General features: G+C 39.4%; 1 long non-coding RNA gene across 4 annotated transcripts in view; it reads left to right on the top strand.

Moving 5' to 3' along the window:
* The first annotated feature begins 7,253 nt into the window (after nucleotides 1–7,253).
* Nucleotides 7,254–21,797, top strand: part of LOC116487018 — a 44,730-nt gene continuing 30,186 nt past the window's right edge. For all 4 annotated transcript variants that reach the window (XR_004253045.1, XR_004253046.1, XR_004253043.1 and 1 more), the window contains exon 1: nucleotides 7,254–7,343. This is a non-coding gene — a long non-coding RNA (uncharacterized LOC116487018). The remainder of the gene's footprint in view (nucleotides 7,344–21,797) is intronic.

The following is a 21,797-nucleotide window of genomic DNA, read 5'->3' as shown; positions in this document are numbered from 1 at the left end:
TTGGTGTAAAGCTCTTGATTTCATTTAAGCCTGGACACATTGAGGAGACCCTGTGGAAACTGAACAAAACTATCGTTGTTAATAACACCAAATAATTAGCAGCGTCCCAGCTTCCACTATTTTGGACGCTGAACAGTGTTACTTTTCATTTTAGTGCTCTAGATCAGATACTCATTTTTTACAGCTTACATGTGCATTATCTAAACTGCAGAAAAGATTATGAAGAAGGGAAGTTTTGTAAGCGCTGATGTGGTTGCCATGACTACCTAAGCCACTTTGCTGGTACCATACAAGTCTTTCACTTTAACTGTCTAGATTTACACAAACAACATTTTTGTGTGCGAGAGAGAGACTGAAGAAACAAAGCTCAAGCCTCGATATGTGTGGGGTGTGTGGCATCCAGCTGAAGTTAATGTGTGTTTTTTTTCATTTTGGTTGTGGTCTTCTCACTCCCCATTCACACTCACATCCCCTTCCAAAAAAATCAAACAGTATGTGTATGTTATCTGCCTCGGACTGAGAGAGACAGGTCAAAGCTATTTGCTAATTTTGGCTGAAGCGAGAAGGTCTGATGTCCTGGCAATCAGCACCACAAATGATCAAGTGAAGTGGGCTGCTTTGACTTATCCTGAGGTGCAGGCATCTTCAGTGAAGCTGCCAGCATTCAAAGAAATCTGATCATTTACATAGCTTCCGTTTTTGTGTTCCTGCTCCCTTTTCCTTGGCACTAATTGTGATGCTTGCAAAGCCACCCCAACTCTTCAGCATCTGATTTTCTCGTTGGGTGCAGTGCAGTTGGATGTGCCTTTCTTTTTTGCCCAGCTTAGAAGAGAGGAGGAAGGGGACCAGAACAACTGAAGGGTCTCTGTGACGAGGCGCAGAGGGAAGTTTCCCTACACCTCATTAAAATAACAAAGAAATAGCAAACCAGTATCAGACTATAGAGATGCCATACGTATTGAAATCTGCTGGAACCAGACCCATAAATAATCATTTCCATGTCTTTGCACCTCTTCAAGAACCCAGGTGTTCAACTGTACTGTCAGAGGGGCCCAGACGGACCGTTAACATGGCCAGAGGAGTTTCAGCTGCTTTTGTTCTTTGAATGGGACTCAAGCAGAGACTGTGTGTATGTGTGCAGGGTTTTTTGAGTCCTGTAGTTGAGAGAAATGTGCTGAATGCAGCTTTCCATTGCTGCTGTTTCCTTGTGCAGATCAGATGGGTTCTCCCCTGGGTGTTTCTCTTCCCCTTGAGTCACTTGGTCATAACACGGGAGGGGTTGCAAGTTCTTGAGGAGCGACATTCCCCTTGCTGTGACAGTTCATAAACCTCTTCCTAAGGGCTTGTAAAGTTGGGACAGCTGGGACACGCAGACACCCTCTGTCACAGGCACTCACAAAAGTGCAGTTAAGCCTCCAAAGTCTTTTTTTGGCTTTCCTTTTAGGAAAGGGTTTGCTAAGTGACAGACTGATGCATCATTTGCAAAGGAACAACCAGAAGTAGGAGTAGTGCAAGTCTAAATGTTAGCATATTCCTGATGCTTTATTTCAGGAAAGATGATGAACACAAACCTGATGGGTAATCAAAGCAAGAACAAGGAAAAAGTACTAAGTGTGTTTAAGATATGGAAGAGATGTAACATGCTCTGGGCATGGGGTCTCCAAAACAACAAGGGTCAGTTTAAGATAAAGTTTTGTTGCTAGGAGACTGTAACCATGAAATAGAAATGCTGGTTAGTTGACATACTTGAGAGAGGGTGGGAAAAGACATCTCAGTGTCTGTGTTATGTCAAAAACATAAAACAACATAATTATTTTGGAAAAACTAACTACAACAATACAAATCCAAACAGCAGTAAATCCACCCCAAGTGCAAATGGTCACAGGCTCTGGTTTAAAGTTTGATTACAAGAATGTAGCTGGAGTTAATAATTTAGATGACCCAGCAGTTAAATCCTCTGAGGAGGATGAGGAAAAAGATAAGAAAAGAGAGGTTAAACATATGCAGCTGCATCACTCTTCTAGCGCTGAATCAACACAGACCTATAGGAGAGTGGGCAGCCCAGGTGACAGGAATTTGTAAAATCTGTACACGTGCTGCTATGCTTTGTGCTTTCCTAAAAATCTTAAGAATCTGAGAAGAGCCAATACAACATAAAAAGAAAGAAATGTGAAAGATTTCAGAAAAATCTAAAAGAAAAAATTAAAAAAAAAAAAAAAAAAAAAAAAGGAGGGAGCGGGGAGGTAAGGACAGAATTTCAGAAGATACAGTGCTGTGGTACCACTAAGCAAACCCAGGCCACAGAGGCACAGCATGAAGCTCTCTAAAGTTCTAGATAACAAGAATCAAGAGGATAGTGGGATCCAAGAAAACTCACCAAAATTTGGTAACCTGAAGTCAATGGTGTTAAAGGAATGATTATAAAGCTGTGTTGGGATTACATAGCTGCCCTCATTGCTGATGGTACCCATCAGTAACCTTTACCCATTGTGCAGGTATGGATAAAACTGCAGTAAGGAAGACAAACCCCAGGAGCCTGGCCAGGTCATAATGGTAACATGAAAGGAACAACTAGCAAAAAGGAAGCACTCTATTAAAAATCTCCTTTTTTGTGTTCCTCATGGTCAGAGGAAGAAAATAATTGTCCATGTGATGAGGTAGTTTTTCATTCCTTGTTTTCTTCTTGCTGCTGACAAAGCTGGCATATACCTGCATAAAAGAAAGCATCTGCAAAATGCTTCTGTAGCTACTGGCAACATGAATGAAGTTTCAAATAAAATATTTTCATATCCTGATATGCTTTAAAATCTGATCAAGTGTGGTGAGAATCTGGAGTTGTGAAAGCTTGCAGTGCAAAAAATTGTAGGTTATTCAATATTAATATTATAATAAAGTCAATAATTTATGCTAGGAATGCTCAAAAATTGCAAAATGTAATTTAATTATTTTGCCTGTAGGGAAATGGTGAAAAAATGAGTTGTGCTTATTTAACTTAATTTTGGTTTCTTAGCATGAGGTTTATAACTACTTTAAGTATGCATGTTGTTTGTTTTCATTAGCAGTAATTGACCAGTAAACATAGTAGCATACTTTCTCCTGGAAAACTCAGCTAGTGTGTCTCTGTAGTAAGGAGCTCTGGCCAAAAATACCATACAGAGTGCACCTCAAATGTATCATCCTTGAGACTGGCTGCCCTTAACATATATGCATCCATTATGCAGTACAAACTGCAGGTCCCCGTGGGTTGATGTCTTAATGCTGTAGGTTGCAGAGTGTTAGCTCAGAAATGCACTCCCCAAGCTGTGCTTAGACATCTTTATAACACCCCAGCAACCAGAGAAGGTTTATTTATGTAAGTCTGGCTCTAAATTTGGAAGAAGCAGCATAGATCATCCTGCTTGCAAATATCTTTCACCTGTGCCTCCAGAGTCAGCAACTGCCTGGAGGAAATATTTCTGCTGATAATACCATGAGTACAGATACTAAATGCTTGGAGACACAAATATGTCCAGAGCAGAGATATACAGTCAGCTGCCATAGTGTCTTTTTAAAAAAGAAATCCAGGGCTTTACTCTTTCTTTACGTGCAGTTCTGAGAGCTGGCAGAGTTCATACCTGCATATTTCAGCAGCAAAGGCAGGTGCTTAACATACCCTAAATTACCTGTTAGAGCTCAAATTCCCATCCCTGCCTAGATGTAGTGTGAGCAGCAGTCAGTCCCATGTCTCCTGTCACAAGAACTTTACCTGTCAGTGCGGGTGTGATATACAGACACAGCCAGAAGCAACACCCCTTAAATCCTAAGCTAGAGAAGGCAACGTTGTCAAGTAAACAATTTTTTATTGGTATTTCTCATCTGCTCTGTTTTCATTGTGACTTTGGCTGCTCTGCAAGAAGCATAAAGTTGGGTCTGGAACTCTGCTTTCTACATCTCGGGTAGCTGGAAGCTGCAATGTTTCCCTCAAGATACCAAACAAAAAAACAAAAAAAAGTACACACACACACACACACACACACACAAAAAGTGCACACCACTTTCCTTCGCAGAGATTGCTGCTTCTGGGGCGCACAGAAGGGCTATTGGACAAAGGGCATCCGTGAGCAGAAGACATCTGTTTCCCAGTCAAGCATGTTAGCTACTAGGTCCCCCTGACTCTCCAAATTTTGTTCCCCAGCTTTCAAAGCCCAGTTTAAGCCCTGGCTACATTCTAAGTGTGTGTTTGGATTAGATGGTTGTGCACAACATATCTTTCTCTTCTTCGTCCCGGACGGATAGGAAATCCAGAAGAAAACCATACAGCACTGAAACCAGGTCCTTGATCTGGGTAAAGGAGAGTGCATTTTTCACTGATGTATGCGGTTAGCTTCTGTTGCTGTTCCGTTGGTGGATGCCAGGTAAAAAAAGCTTGGCTTCCTTGAGAATGTATGTTAAGGCTCGATACCACTGGGAGCTGTTTGTCACCAGGTATCTGCTCATGTAAAAGCCTGACAGTACCTATCTGTAAACACTGAACAAAGAGCTACCTTCTCACCTGCCCTGTAAGGTTATCCCATGTTCTCAGAGCCCCAGGGGCCTCTCACAGCCAGGATGAGCCATCCTGCCACAGAGCTCAGAGGGAGTGCACAGTCCTGCAGACCACGAGCAACATAATCACTTCATCAGCTACCCACAGCTGACAAATGCAAAGTCATCAAGCACTTTTAAAACACAAGAGTTCGTAAGAATCAAAGTGTTTTGTGTTTTTTTTTCCCAATAGGCAGAGTTTGCCGTAGGGAGCATGCTCCGAGTATGCCATTCACAAGTCATTAGGTAATGAGAAATTAACAAAAAAGCCAATTAGGGAGACACGTAGAAATCATCAGAGAATCATAGTTGACTGTTTCCTATACTCCCATTTCAATTGGTTTTTGCCATCTAGAGGAAAATAAAATGATTGCCCAGGAAAGAGCACTGCTGATCGATTAGCGCATTGTTGCAGCGATATCTTCATTACAGTGGTAGATTACAAAAATCATTTATAATGGGAGTTTTCAGCTAAACAGCATTGCTTTCAAACGCAGACGTTACTGATCATTCACATGGTTAACAGATTAGTGATGTTGATGGAGCGGCCAGTTATCTCCAGTAAATAAGTACTTTTTCTGAAGATAAGAAAGCTGAGGATTACAAGGACTCATATTTTATTTTCAGACAGTCCTTGTTTCATGTTTCTTACTTCTTCTGAAAGGCTTGGAAGAAATAACATTGATTTCTCTTAAAATTTAAGAATGGGTTTGCTGTTAAAGTATTCACTCTATTGAAAGGGCATAGGGATTATTTTGATTTTAAGGTCTACTATATCAATGTGAAAAAATGTCTATTTGGCCAAATTGGTCCATGATCTTAAAGACTTCAGGCAGGAATTATATATGCTCAACTTCTTTCTACAGGGATTACTTTTCAGCTGCTAAGTGGAAGGGAAAACATATTTGGAAACTGCTTGACCGTGTGTTGATGCGTGTATGTAGAGGCTGGGAAAGGCCCTCACGGTGGCTCGCTTCTGCTCCTTTCCTGCTTAATGTGCACTTTGAGAGGTCTTCTGTGATAACAGTGTCTATTAGAGAAAAGGAAATAATCTGTGTGTAAATGCATATTTTATATAGTGCCGTTCTCTCTAGACTGTATTATTATGTAGAATGTGATTTCTTAGTGCTGAACTCCCAACCTGTCCGTAACATCGTGCTGCATTTAGACGGCTGGCACATAATCTCTCCTCTAAGTGCTCAGTTTCAGCAGAGTCATGAAAGATATTCTCAGGAGCTGACCCACAACAAAATGTATCCCGAGAGAACAAATCAGATATGGAACACCTGCTGGGGGATTCATTGATCAAACAGATCGGCTTTACTGGAAGAGATAATTGAAGCACTTGCTGCTCAGGCTTTGCTTGACTTTCGGAGTTGCCTTTCTCTTAAACCCTTACTGTTAATGTTCTCTGTCAAATCAGATTGACATTCTCCAGGCTGAAATAGGATGCATTCATTGAGGGTAAAAAGTAGATGTTGGAAGGCATCATTAACAGTATTTATCCTGTAAGTGAGGTACTTGGTCTTCAAATAGAGATAAGTATAACATATGCTAATACCTTGCTAGTTCCAGCATTTTGATTTTAAAAAATTGTCTGTAGCTGGAACACTGCTGCCACATCTGGAGCTCAGTTGTTGCTTGTAAGCTGCTTAAATATTAAATGTTTATTGATTTCTTATCCTGAGGAACTTGATAGCTTCAGCCAACTGAAATCTCTGTATAAAAGACTCAGTCCTTGAGGAAACTGAAAGTGATGAGGTCTAGAAAAAGAATGTTGTAGAACAGCTCGGAGGGGAGGGGAATGACAGGAATTACTGCAACTAAGTTGTTGCTTAATGCTGAGCAAAATAGCCTGAAAATCATTGCATCAATTTGTCTGCAGATCTGAGACCAAGCTCTGGTCTCACTGGCTGCAGCGGTAGGGGAATTTGGTTTTAGAGGATATTTATAGTACAAGAATTTTATCTATAGATGAGTGAACCATCTTCTGAGGGGTAAGATTCAGAAATAAGGTAGTTCTTAACTCTGAAACTGGAGATAAAAGGACGTTTCCTTCTGCTGTGGTTCAGGCTGTCTCTCTGTGACTGCTGTACCAGTTACAAAGGGTTTCCAGGAAAGGTTATTCACTAGTAAGTGTGCAGCCCTTGAAGCTCTTCTGGTGAGAAACCGTGGAAATAAAGCATGTGTTTCTGTGAGTACTGAGCATATTCCATCTCGCTCTGGACCCTTTGTGCCCTTTGATCTGAAATGTGTAACCTGACAGACGTATTTCACACAGCAACTGATTTGTCACTTGTCTATAGGTACAGTGGATCAGAGTCCAGCCCACATACCATCATTAAAGTAATTTTCCGCTGTATTTTTCTCTTTAATATGTTTTCTCCATAGCAGTATACCTGAGCCCAAAGTTCATTCAAGTGTCAAAAAAAGAAGTGCCCAGTTGGGGGCGAGGGTGACTTCAGAGTTTGAGAAGGTTCTGTTTCGAAGTAGTTTTCTTTGTTGGTTGTTTCAGGTTACAAAATCCATACTGTGTACTTTTATTTTTCCATGACTTCAGTAACGTCTGGGTTTGATAACGATTTTCTGGCTATATCTTCATTTCTTGTGAAATTGTCAAACATTTTAAAATAAGCAAGCTCCTGATTAATAATTAATTTACTTCAGCAAACAGTTCTTGCTGGGTTGAGCCCATTCTTACTACTGTCCTTACACATGCAGCAACCGTTCTCCCTATTTGAAGTTAATGTAACAGCTCTTTAACCACTTCGGAAATAAAGGTGAGTGCATTAGTATTGATTCCTTTGCTTGAAATAACAGGAATGCAGCCTAATCGCCTCTCCAAATCACCAATACATTCCAGACTGAGGATGGAATGTAAAAAATATACGGAGAAAACAGGAATGTTTGTATTGCAGAGGGCACCAAATGTTAAAGGCGCCTGGCCAGGCCTTGCATCCCTCCTAGTGAATGAGGAATAATTTGAATATTATGGTTGCAAGACATAAAGTGTAGTTTTCTCCTCTAAATTGCATGGTTTCTTGAACTATGTTTCTTTCTTATATTGCTGACAAAGATTCATTAACTATTCTGCTTTTCAAACTCTCATGGTATTTTTTCCACTGTTTTGTTAAGCTGCACATATATTCGTACTCTGACAGCTATCGATACCAATTTAGGAGGAGAGCTCTTGGAAAGTGTTTCTTTCTCACTTCAGCTGAGCAGGTCAGGAAATTATTTCCTATGATTAAGTGCTAAAGGTACTTAAATGCAGATACGGTTGAAGAGAAAGAAAAATCCAGAATTGTTGAGATTTTTCTAAATAACTTAATTCTGTTCTTACCTATATCCTACCCAGTAATTCCCTCCCTGAGCCTTAAATAGGCTAACCCTTCCTTTCTTCCTGCAACCAAATACTGAAACACCAAGGCAGGACAATATGCCATGCTGGGCAATTCACTGAAAATCCTAAGGGCCTAAATACCAATGCTGCTGTCAGACATGTTGCTAGTTTTCCAAAATAAACAAACAGGGAAGAAAAAAAAAAAAGTTCACCAGAGTAGGATGTTTTGTTAAGAAATGCTAACCTACTTTGTACGCAACACTGAACTAGCTACAGGGAACACTTCTTAAGTATACTTCTCCTGGTAAGGGTCAGGCATGTATTGAGAAAGGTCATGCACAGCTTTTGCAGTGCATTTAAGACCTAATGAAATTGCACCAAGGAAATGAGCTTCTTAAAAAGTAGATGAAATCAGTTTTGCAAATGTTTAGCTTAAAATACTGATGTTCACACAAGGAACTGAATTTTGAAAGAGGTTTGTTCTTCATTCAGCTTTTCTAACTACAGTTCTTTCACATTTCATCACCTTAGTTCTGTAAAACTTAATGTAAAATTGCATCTTTAGGGTAGGGTCAATCTAACATCACCTGCCATCTCCAGCATTTAAGAATCACGTGTGTCTCTGCCCGGTATGTTAGACTGAGACAAACCAAGTGGATTTCCCGTAAAACCAGGCCTTATGTGTTGAAGTTAAAATAATAAGGGAATCATACAGCTAATAGATTAATGTAATTTATTTATTTACTTAATCTCTTGAAAAACTCTATCAAGTAATCATTTGGTTGCTGTTCATGTGCAATGGGTAGAGGAAAAGAAATTAGACTTGAATGTAGGAGAAATCTGTGACTGAGCAACTCTATAGTGTGGCCATTCTTTTTCACCAAGTAACAGCTCAGATACATTTCAGAGGACAGAAAAAAAGAAACTGATATTCAGAAAATCCTTTTATACCTTGAAATGTAATGCAGAAATTTTGAAAACATTAAATTAAGCTCATGATAATATGATATCCTTATCCTCATCCACAGTTGTACACAATCAAGCATGTTACATTTTTCAGTCTGGCATCCCCCAGTTACTGTAGATGAGCCCTAAATGTTTGGTGCTTTCATTCCAGAGTGCTTTGAAAACATAAGTCAAAACAAATTTGTTAATTCCATGTTGTTGATGTTTTTTATTGATGATTTTGTGATGGCAACTCTACAGTAATTTACAATAAATGTAATGGTAGGTGAACAAATTTTCAATGAAAAATAGTTAAAAACTATAATATAAAAATAATGGTCAGGATTTATCTTGCAGACACAGTAAATGCATACCTAAAAAGCAATTTAAGCCATCTCAGAATATGTTAGCAAGAATATATTAAGAGATATCTCACCCCGGAAACTGGAGCACCTGCTGAGTGGGAGATAGTGGATGCTCAAGGCTCCTGGGCATGCCTTTGCTCGTGAAGCAAAGAAGTTATGCCAGCAAACCTACCCCAGGGCGTACGTTGCGTAGTGAGGTGATAGCTGACCAATGCAGGAGTTAGCCAAGGGAGCACTGCAGCTTTTCTCTGAGACAGGCAGTCACAGGAAACTGAGGGGTTGATACAAGAAATCCGTGGTCTTTCTAATCCAAAATTTCACTGTTGCCAATGTTAGTGTGTATATCATGCACGCAATTACGCATTCTCATTTCTGGTGTGGTGGTGTTTATTGTTTGTTGTTTTTTTTCCCCTTTTTTTTTTTTCCCCATTCTGATAGCTTGACATGAAAGAAACTAGTTCTGGTCTTGAGATGTACAGCAAAATGTATTTCACCATGTACCAGAGCAGTGAAGCCCTTTGGGGCATCTTTATTGAGCATGAGCTACTGCTACTACTAGGCTGTCTCAGAGGTTAAGAAAAAGAAAATCAATAACATCAGTTTGAAAACCTCAAGTCTTGCAAAGCCCCTTCTCAGCCATTTTTCACTTCAACTTTTATTCCATTCATTTTTCTCTCACTGTCATTCATATTTGTTTAATACTCCTGAGCTGCAAATGAGTACTGAAGGTAAAATGTTCTTGTAAGATGAATGCAGTTACTCGTTTAATTGCTGCCATTGCACAGCAATTATCACCAACAGGTGTTGTGGTAGTCTTCAACCAGTGGGAATCTGCAGAGATTCCCCTTATAGCAAGGAAATTGTGTTTGTGAGGGTGATACCCAAAACTGCTGGCCAGTACAACATGCTGTGGTTCTGCTGATTCACTTGAGTAAAAAAAAATAAATGTTTCTCACCAAATAGGAGAATAGGAGCCTTCTCCAAGTTGCTGAAAAATTTGCAAGCAGACATACCTATTTGCCTTTCTCCTGTCTGGAAGTAACTATTTTCGAACAGAAAAGTTATTTTCCTGCTTAATATTTTTCCCCATTTTAAAGATTTTTTTTTCCTTTCCTAATAATAACAAATCTGTTCACTTCTGAGTGTTAACATCTAGAAGCTAAAGCATTACTGTGTCATTCCCAAAAGTGCTTGTTATGGCTACATGAAATTAAAGCCATTGAACATGATTCAGGTAAAACCTTCCTGAGATCAATACATCAGCATGTTGTTCAGGAAAGGCTTTGATGTTTTTTTTGTTTAGTGTTACTGCACAGTGGTGCTCAGGACACACAGGCAAATCACCCAAATTGCTGGTGCTCACCATTTGTCGGTACAAACACATGAAATATTCCAGGGGCATGTTAATTTAAAGTTAGGCTTCCAAACTCCATAGAGCGGAGATGTTTCACTGTTCGTAGAGTGACACTGCCTGAACTTGATCACCTTTGACATTTTTAATAGGCCCCAGTGTATCTCATAAAGAGTACAATGACCTTTTATCTCCATTCTGTGCAGTTGCTAAAGCTTGTATGCATTAGAAGCTATTGGCAGCCTCTGTGGGCTTAATTACTGGGGGGAAGGGACCTCACATATTAAACAGAATCATTTTCAAGTTTAAAAAATGGTTGAAACTCTTGTGTTACAGCATGAAAAGCATTCTAGTCTGTAGCTTTGCTCCTTAATGGAGGATCAAACAGTATTTACTCCTCTCAGGAGCAAATGCAAATAATGACAGCAAAACTATCCTACTCTTAATAATATTAACTACTGAAAAAATATCACAGTTCTTTATTTTTTTAAGCATATTTACTGAATACGTCTTTTGCTGCAAGCAGTAATCTACCTTTATGTTGTCTATGGGACTAGCTTGTAGCTGTTCTATCATCTGAATTCTCAGATGTAAGTGGATCCAGAAGTAGTGTTTTAGAATAGCAGTGTACCCAGGAAATTATCATCATACCTGGAAAAGGAGGTTTGAGCACATTTATTCTCAGTCATGAGAAGATGCCATGCAATCTTGGCTCTGCTGAATCCAGAATCCATCTCCCCTTGCGTTCTCGGTAGCATTAGACTGTCACTCTTCCTTTCCATTTAAACGCAGAGCTCATCAGTAAGAGGTCTCTTGCACTGCTGAGATGCCCCGAGTGGGTCGTGGTGCCCCAGACCCTCGGGGTTTGGTGGTAGGCATGTCCTGTCCCCACTGCCCGTGGTCAGCCCACACCCCACGTGGAAGGGCAGCCGACACTTTGCCCAGTTGCGCTGTGTCGCAGCTCTGGCTCCTGTCACCCCATGGCTGTGGAGACATTTCCATTCTTTTGGCACTTCATCAGCCCAAATCTGTGCTGTGAGACTGCTCCAGGAAGGCTACAGAAGAACACCGTGGCTAGAAGCAACGTTCCTTTTCCTCTACCACAGTATCTTCTCAATTTTTGTTTACACTGAATATGCTGTCAGCTCCAGTAACATATTGGCAGTTTTAATATCAGTGTAATTGACACATTTTTGTCCTCTTTGTCTGTGATGTTAGTTTTCATTTTCTTTTTTTCATCTTTTTTTTTTTTTTTTTTATCAAAGCAAATTGTTCCAGAAACTTCTGTAATCCCTCTCTTTAGCCAAACAGTAAGATTGCTTTCTTTCCCTAGAGCAGTTTTAGCACTTGCCATGTGTGCTAGTCCTACTGATGTCTATCAACACACCTCCCTCCTTTTCTTTTTTTTTTCTTTTTTCTCTTCATAGAAAAGGAGATGTTAGTGCAATTCAGCTTCTCATAATTGTTGATCTGGGTTATCTAGGGGTATTTTACACAGTGCTAATGGTTTTTAGCTTTTAAGGGAGTTTCTGTATCAATGGATTCCTTTATCAACTCTGAGTTAAATTAGTTTTTGGTGAAGTCTGCCCACAGTGCTTGAAATGAAGTTCAAGACGCTGTTTTCATTTGCACATGCACATAACTAAGTTTCAGTAAGCCAGTGGCTGGCATTTTGGTGGGCAGCAAAGAGTTAGGAGCTGAGTGCTGCTGAGCATTTGTAGCTGATACTAGGGGACGTAAGAGGAGGCTTTCCTTGCAGTTTGCCACTAATTGCATCCACAAAAGGCGGGGAGGCTGGGCTAACTGTGAGTGATGGATTATATGTAAAATTAGCACTCCTATAGAAAAAATGCCTCCTTCATGATAAGTAATACCAATAATAGTTTTCTGGCCAGGTTGAATGCATTGATGATTAATATAAAATTAAGATAAATCATTTGGGATAACTGCACTTAATATGCACTAAAATCAATCAAGCGTACATCACATCCTATTAATCACTGCGCTTCTCTTCTGTCCGCCTGCATGTGCAGCCTGGGGCACAGCCACCACCAGAGCCACTGCCCCACTGGCACCTGAGGCGTCTTACAACCACGCAGCTCCTCAGCGTCTCCTCTTGTCTCAAAGGCTTTTTCTTACACTCAGTGCCCATTTACGTCCCAGCTAATTAATCACCACATGTTAAATAGCATGGCACACACACAAGGACATTCTATACTGAAGGTGACAAGATATCCAAGGATATTTAGAGCTGATAAGTATTGCTAAATGTCTCTCACTGCTCTGCCTGCCTGCCTGCCCTTTGGTCAGGATGCTGCATCCTTCACAGTGCACTCTCCTTGCTCTGCACCTGTGCGGAGCCTGATGCAGCATCAAATGCAGCTGATGTTTCAGTTCATGGTAGGGACTGTGCATTTCTAGAGCATCATTTAAAATATTTAAGCCTGTCTTTTTGCTCCACTGTGAAAATCTCCTTATTGGGCTATTTACAGTCTTTTATCACTAGAAGTGGAGAAAGTGGAGAGGTTCTGCAGTCAGCCTGTGTACCACCTGTGTTACATGTTGAGTTCTTAGCATCTCTCACAAGATGTTACTACCCATTAATTCCCTGTCTCCTAAATATCCTTATGACCTTGTGAATTGACCTACGTATAGCCTACCTTCCAGCCGGATGGCACAGCACCTTCAGGAGCTGCTGTTGCTCCTGAAGCTGGAGTGGTAGGCACATGGGGGCTGATGTCTCCTGCCCCAGCTCTGAGCTCCCAGGGCACTTTGCCTGCCCAGAGCAGCCAGCCTAATGCCAGCAAGGGCCAGGGGTTTGCTGCTTCTGGACTTGTGGCTCTGTGTCTGTGGAGGGAAGGGAATTAAATTTACAGGATTTCCAAAAATTGTATTTTTTTTTTTATAGATAGTCTGCAATGCCCAAATCGGAAATGCTTGCCAGTATGCAGCATGATGTTCACATTTGGGGCTTTTACTCCTTTTGGTGCCAAGTCTGACAAGCTGGCTGTTGCTCATTTTGTGTGAGTGACAGGAACCTGGAGATACGGCCCTCTCCGCTGCGTATGTGCTGTCAGTTCGGGTTATTCGCATCCTGTGGTAGTGTTGAATTGCCCTTCTGATGTAGGCAGAGATCCTATTTGTCTTTGTAGCTGCAGAACTGGCAGACTTGCTGAAGTTTAACCAGAAGGCCCTTGAAAGTCCCTACAGCTGATTTCGTTATGGCTTTTTTCTTTTTCATTATGTTTGACATTTTGAAGGCTGAGCCTCATTATAGACAGGCAATCTCCAGCACCAGGCTGGGGAAATGAGTTCTGTGAGATGGTGAACACATGAAAAAAGTGTGAGAGAGTGACCACAAAATTAAAATGAGATTTGAGGCACATTTTTCCTGTGATGTAGACTTGTACAATATGTGTTCGATGCAATGTGCCTAGAAACCAAAGACCTTAAAAATGGGAGCAAAAGTGATCCCTTTTCTCTGGGCATCTGAGAAACAGAAGTATTCAGTTCACTGCAGCAGATCTTCTGCTCAGTGTATAAATACCCTTATTAACGTAGCAGTACTAATATTTGCAAGGCTAATTCTACTTTTGTAATGATGGAAATGTGTTTGAGGTGGTTTGTAGTCAAAAGTCTTTAAACCAGAGGCAAAGATGTCAGTGACACAGTCCCAGAGAAGGAGGAGCACCGGGCACTTGCTGTTCAGCTGATCCTGCTAAAATAACCTGACAGCCACCTGTGTGCCATCCCGTATCAACTGTTTCACTTGACTGAGTCCCAGTTGAGAGGACATTCTGCTGTATACAATGTGCTCTGCTTGTTTCTTCTCCCTGTACCCTTTCTGAGACCTGTTTTACTCCCTCTGTTTACATGTAGTTATTTCTTAGATTTTTTTTTTTTATTTTTTTTTTTAAATCCAGGTCTTCTACTTCACCATTCTGTATAAAAGCTCTTTTATGCTACCACGAATTGATTACTACACCAATAAACTCCTGTGTAATGCAGGGCAAGGACAGTCTAAAGCACAACATGGTTCACACATGTTAAAAAGCTAGACCTCCTCGCTGTCGCAGAGAAGCAGGCAGATGACACACTGTAAGTGTTTGCTAATATATTAACATATCAGTGACAAATTAGATTTCATTTGTTACCTTGGTTCCTGCCTTTCTTTGCCTGTTAATGAAGGTGATATATCTTCCAAGAATGTCAAACTGTGGTTCCAAAATAGAGTAAATTCTTAATAATGTAATCAGATAATTAAACATTAGCACTTGTGACAATTTTGGCATTAAGTGGTCTCATTAAAGGCAGTTTTTCCTTTGCTTATGTCAAAGAGAAACAGAACTGCTGAGGCAACAAGATCTGAGTCTTCTGCTTTAAAACCACTCCGTTCTCCAGATCTGTATTTAAATGACGAGGCAATGTTGAGTGAGTGCCCATCGAGCTCTTTGCAGTGAAATTCAGTGGGCCTTCAGTCCGAGATTTGGACTGCACACAGTTACAGGAAGAGGAAGATACAAGGTGTAAAGAGGAACACTAGCTTATAATCAGGTTAAAGTCTGTGCCTTCATTACTAACGATTTAGAAGTTATTCCACAAGCACAGAGAGAGAATGAGGATTTATATTTGAAAACGTACAGGCATTTGACTATTTTTTTTTTTACTCCAGTAGAAAAAAAAACCAACAACTTTCTTTCTTCCTTAAATGTGGTTATTTTTGGAAAGATTAAAATGTTAAAGGAAGAAGGATAATGAAGGCAGGTTACAAAAAAATAAGCAAAAACTGTTTTGTTTTGTTTTGTTTTTTCAAAAAGCAGTCAATATCTTCTCACAGTTTAAGGTCCACTGCTAGATTGTGTCAAAGAGACCTGAGGCAGTGCACAGCACCACCATGGCAGGCCAGACTGGCCTCCGCTGTGCCAAGGAGATCTGGCAAATTAAAATGACGTGATTCTCTTGAACCCTACCCAAGTGATTAGAATGCAATTCTTCAAGTAAGTTTAAACTTCTTATGGGAAGCTGACAAAACTGTAACTTCCTTCCAGAACATCCCAACAGCAAATCCTCAACCTGTTTGAAGAAGGAAGGGCATTATTTAAATCGCGCAGTTTTCAACAGAATTAGATCTTCCAATGTATTGCATTAATAGGTACTTCTTGTGGAAAAATCTATCCTGAAATGTATCCTGCAAGTGGGATGTAGAAACAGCTTTAAGTGCAGAGTAGGTAATATTTTGGCTTAATCAAGAGGACAATTTTAGTTGACGTATAAAACTATTGGTCAGGCTCTAATAAGCACAGCTTGGAAAAATTTCTTTGTTTTCCCCTCCCCAATGGTACAAAAATCTTCAGAACAAATCATCCTTCAGAAACATTACTGAAATCAAAAGATACCATCTACTGAAGTCTCAAAACAGGGTGAAATAACAGAAGCAGCACAGGGATGTGATCACTGAAACCTTCAGTCTTGTGAAGAAGAAGGAAAAAAAAGTGTTTGATATTTTCACCTTGGAGCTAGAAAGTTGTTCAAAATACTGTTGAAAATCTAACTGGGTAAATGAGATTTTGTTTAAACTGTGTGGAGAAAACAGACTATTTGTGTGATACTGGAACTTTGCAGAAAGATTACTTAGCATTGCTGCATTTGCTGGTGTTGGCAATCCAGTCACCCTGCTTTGGAGCCCGAAATCCTCCAACTGGAAGTGTGTGAGATAAGGGGCCCCAGCTGAGGGGCCTCCAGGCTGCAGCCGAGCCTGCTGCTCTCTGACATCGCTCCCCAAAAGCAGCAGGTGGGCACATGGGCATTTTGGTTTTGCTTCCTTTTGATTTTCCTCCCGTTATGTGGAGCCGTAGTGATCTTTCTTGCTAGATCTACTTTTATCCGTTTCTTTCTGTTGACTCTTGGGAAAGGGGTTCTTGACATCCCTGGTATCAGTTTTAATCTGACAGATTGACAGCTCTTACAGCTGCTGATCAGAGCTTCCCTGGCAGGACAAAAGGAGCCTGCACACACAGAAATCTCACTTCAAGGGTGTAAAAGAGAAAGAAGAGAAGGAAGGAAAGGACAAGAGAGGGCAGAGGGGGAAAGGAAACATTCTCTTTAAAGCAAGCTGGAAGAAGATAAACTGTTAAAATCAGGCCATACAGCAAAATGTACTTTTGATTGTGATGGTGAATAAAAGCCCTTTTTGGAAACTGGGAAACTATTAGAGCTCATTCCAGATTATTTTATTGGAGTATAGAAATAAAAGCCTTGCTAGGAGTGGGTTTTTTACTGTAGCGTCCCAGCTTCAGATTAGCTTCAGTAATCTACTGATTTTCGTTACTTTTTTTTTTAATGAACACCGCCTTTAGAGAGAAAAGTATTCCAAATAGCAATTAAACCTTTAACTTACTGTGATGACCAAAAAAAAGTCTGCAAATTATTATTGCTTTTAATAGTTGGCTACCTCTTAGAAATCTTTTTTTTTTCCTACAAGTACCATGGGTTTTGTAAAATATACTGTATCCCTCTCTCTTTTAATTTGAAAGGTAATTTAATAGGTTTCATTTAAGCCACAGTATACATGAAGGGACTCATGTAATGGTTTCTCATAGCTTTATACATAATAAGTCCTAAGAATACCTGCAAGATCTTAAGAGCATGTGAGCTATTTTCAGATGGTTTCAAATGGATTCTCCATGTGAAGACAGAAAAAACAAGAATTAACTGTCAGAGCATTACTGCTGCTGGCCTTGGATATTTCTAGAAAGCAAAATACAAAAACAAAATGAGAAGAATTTTTGAGAGCTGTGTGGTGGCTTTCAGCTCTGCACCTGGAGTGGATGACAGCAAAAACCCAGCAGATCCCAAGAGTTCTCAAAATGTTAACTAAATACATAAACATGTATGCGTGGTGTACTTTCTAGTAGTACGTGTCTGTCTCCACAGCAAAAGCTGAACAGTTTCTCTACAATGCTGAACTCAGCCAAACTGATGGCTACCTTGCAAACTTACTTCATCCTCAGAAGCGTGAAAAATCAAGTGCCCACTAAACCTCTTTGGAAATACTTCAGGAAATTCAACATAATGCTGAAACCCCTTTTTAATTTATTAATTGAGCTTAATTCTCTTTAATGTATTTACTTCGCAAACAGATTTTTTTTTCTAAAGGAAATAATTACTGAATAAGGATAATCTGTGTGTTCCTGCTGTTCCCTAATAGGAATACACATCGAATCATCTGGTTAACCAAATTTTGTTCAGATGCCAGGATGAGATAGCATATAGTTGAATATCTTGCAGGTTAATAAAAAGCATACACATCCTGCTGACGTGCAAAATACTCGCAGTGCAAATGTGTGTGAGGAAAATAAAGTATTGCAAAAATAAAGCCATCTGGTGTGTGAACAGCAAAGCTTGTTGAAAAATTGTTTCTGCTCTGAAATGGGCATAAAACAAACAAACAAAACCCCTCTCTGTGATACTAACTTATTTCAGTTGTTTCAGTTTAATAAATATGTTCCATTTTTTTTCCTCTCCTCCACTGAAACTTAGTTTACAAGATTTAGGATGGAGAGATGCTTTTAAATGAATAATTCAACCATTTAATTTTCATTGCCATAAAACAGAAGGTTTTTGACCTAAAGAAAACACTTTAGTGCAGGCTCCATCTCCTGTAAGATTTCTTCAACAACTGCACAGATCTGGGGAAAGCTTAGATTTAGAGACAGTGGCATTTTCCATTGGAAAAAAAAAAATTTAAAAACATTAAATCTGAAAAATCTCACCCAGCCCTAAGCAAAAAGCATCCAAAGGCAACTCCAGTCAGTGTATTACTGAAGAAAATCCATAAATGGCATAACATAATGGTGAAAAAAAAAAATTCAAATGACAGCCCTAAAGCATGAAACAAGATCGAGCTACAATTGTAAAATCAGGCTGTCAATATTTTGATCCTCCAACAATTCAAGTGTACTGAAGAAAATTTTGGTGAGTCTCATTTCACACATCATTGGAAACAATAACAAACATACCATGGATAAAAACCACTTGATGTTCTAATGCACTAAAACATAAGCTGAAAGTAGCAATGAGACAATTGTACAAAGTCAAATAAAAAAAGAGATCCTATTTATGTGCCCATGCCTGGGTATTTTCTCAGATGTTGATAATGGGCAATAGTCTTTAAATTTCTATTACTATTAAGGCTTTAAAATTTAAATATTATGGAATTTTTCAAGAAGAGCCACTCGCAAAACAATCTTTTTTCCTTTTTTGTTCTGTTTTGTTTATGTTATTTTACACTTGTATAACATCATTAACATCACTGGACATGTTCTGTAGGACTAAGAAAAGGCTCTTTAAATCTGTTCAGGTAAAAATGTCTTGAATGTGAGTGATACATTCAATAAAACATCCAGGACCTTGGGTCAAGAAATATGAGTTCTTCAGACATGTCAGATGGGGTATTTATTACAGGCTGATCTGCACTGGTCCATCAACTGGCATTGGCTTTGTCTTCAAGAAACTTGCAAAGTAATGCAGAAGTATATATTTGTATGTATATGTATATTTCTTATGTCTCAGTTCAGTCTCAAGTGTAATGATGTTGCTGAGGCTGCCAATTAAGAAGTCAATACTAGAATCACAGAATGGTTTGGGTTGGAAGGGACCTTAAGGTTTCAACCCCAACTGATGTGGGTATCCACTTGCTGGCCCTTCCATTTCTCTCTGCCTACTACACATAAGAAACACTTTGAAAAATTTTTTGTCCTTGCTGATCTTAATGGAATTCATACTTAATGGAATTCATACTGGAACTCAGTTTCCCACTGCCATTTAGCTCTGTTTCCAATTTTGTGTGTTCAGTGTCAACTCACAAAGTTATTGATTAAATAGCATGAGATTTTTGAAGTCCAATAAAAACTCAATATTCTTTTCCAGCTATTGTTCTACACAGCCCAAATATTCTTGATTTCTTTATGGCAATTCTGTGGTGAGGAAGATCAGAAATACTACAACAGCTGGCCAAAAGCTACCTGGTTTTAGAAATGTAACATTACTCTGAATTCCCTAGTTGGAGTGTAGCACATTTCTGTAAGTGCACATTGACAATGTAACCAAATATTTCTCTTCCTCTGAAAAGTCATATGTACAATATCCATTCTCAGGTATTCAATTCTACGGTTTCTGAATATTCATCTGGAGAGAATTTTAGTTTTTATACATGATAAAGAATTTGTTCTTTCCTTTCATGAAGTATTCTCCTTGACCCATGACCCAACACTGTTTAATCTTTATCAAATTGAATTTCTGTTGTATTAGGGAAGGAAGGTTTTTACATCTTTTAGTGCTTGTATTGATAAAAGCAGAGTTCTGTGTTATCTTGCAGTCTTTTGAACTCTCATGCTGTCACATTTTTTTACTAGATTATTGTGGTATCTCTGGGAGAGCTTGAGATAGGGCTATATAAGGCAACATGATGAAAAAGCAACATGGCACTGAGCCATGCTCAGCTGGCTTCCCAGCTGCTGAGCCTCTGCCATAGAGACTTGGATCTGACTTAAAAAAGGATTTAGTATCCTACAGAGAGGCACAAAGAACGTTACCTTCCTAAAACGTGAGTTAAGGTGTTTGGGGCTCTTCCCACCCACTCAACATGCTGTTGACCTGCTGTTGTCCCTGATAGATGGGACTTTACTAGAGTGATGGTGAAAGGGATAGAAGAGGGAGTTGTTGAATATTTCAGTGGAGTTACTTGTGTCAGAAACTGCTCACCTGTTCAGCTGTAGAAAGTTAAAGCCCTGCATCCATGACAGTCCATGCTGCCAGGGATCATAGTGAAGTGGTTACTGTAGGTGCTGTGATCAGATGGCAGATTTGGGTATGCACACACACGTCAGCAGCTTTGCTTACTGCACTTATTACCTTAAACCAATGATCAGTGCCAGCTTGCAATGAGACCCTTGATTTTGAATTGGAGTGAAGGAAGTGGAGATATGATGGCTGTAAGTTTGTAAATTAACATAACTTTGTAATAGCCTAAAAAACCTAATTCACTGTCTCATTAAAGCAAATATTATACCCATCTTTGTTCAGGAAAGTAATTAACTGGTTTAAAGATTAGCATGCCCTTAAACATACTAGCAAATCAGCATATACAAATCATAAAGATTTAGCGATCATCACACTGGATTAGGCGATGGATTGCAAAATAGAAAAATAGGTAGTAGGTCAAAAGTGTTATGTCAAGAAAAGGAAATAATACTATGTGATTGATACACCCAGCTAAAACTGTCTGAAAGAGCTCAGGTTTAATCTGAGTCACAATGAACTGCTCACGAATGCTCTGAAGACTGATAGTTATTCATAAAAATTATTTAGGAGAAAATTTGTAGAACAAATGTGCTGGAGAAAATCTAAACTGCTGATGGTCAGTTCTGGAGTAGAAACTGCCAAAACTTACTAAATTATTCACTAGACGTTTGTTCAGTTCAGTGTATTACTAAAGTTATTGATTAGGTAGTTTATAGTATTTGGATGTATTTACAGAAATGTGTTTCTCTTCCCTCCTTTTATTTTGTAGTATAATGTGTTTTTTTTGTTTGTTTTTTCCAAAAATGCACAGGGATTAAATCATGCGTTATTTATAACATGCTTAGTGCTTAGATATTAAGCTCAGATAGTAAGCTAATGGGGAAGTTTCTAACCTTTTCAATATTGCACTTCACTATTCCAAAATGAGCAGTCTGTGTCTGAATAAAATACCGTGGATAATGACAGAAAAGCAAAGCAAAATGCCCAGTCATAATATATATGAAAGACTAAAAGCACATCTGTCAAACTCCCTTTTATTTGAAAAGCATGTTGTTGTTTTTTTTTTCTCTCTCTTCTTCAGCACAGCAGAGCTTCCCCAAATGGAATCCAGTAGTTTACTACCCTACAGTAGCACAAATTCTTGACTTGTTTGAATTAGGCAATTTTACATGTAATGTATCATAAATACTTGAAAGTCAGGTTAGCATCTGCAGAGGAATACCATTGGTCATTAATGTATTAATCTCTATAGCAAGTGATCAGAAGATACTGTCCACGTAAATGTATCATACCAACCTGAACTTCAGTGGTCAGGGGGATATTTCCTGCAGACATCTGGGGCCCTTTAGCTGCCAGCTGAACCACTGCATGATGTGATAGCTGCACTGCCGCAGTGGCAGCACTGGCGTTGCTTTTGGAGCACTGCACT

Source organism: Aythya fuligula, chromosome 3 (genome assembly GCF_009819795.1).
Source record: "Aythya fuligula isolate bAytFul2 chromosome 3, bAytFul2.pri, whole genome shotgun sequence".
NCBI classification, from domain to species: domain Eukaryota; kingdom Metazoa; phylum Chordata; class Aves; order Anseriformes; family Anatidae; genus Aythya; species Aythya fuligula.
Note: the sequence above shows the minus strand (reverse complement) of the source record. Positions and strands in the feature narration are given on the sequence as shown.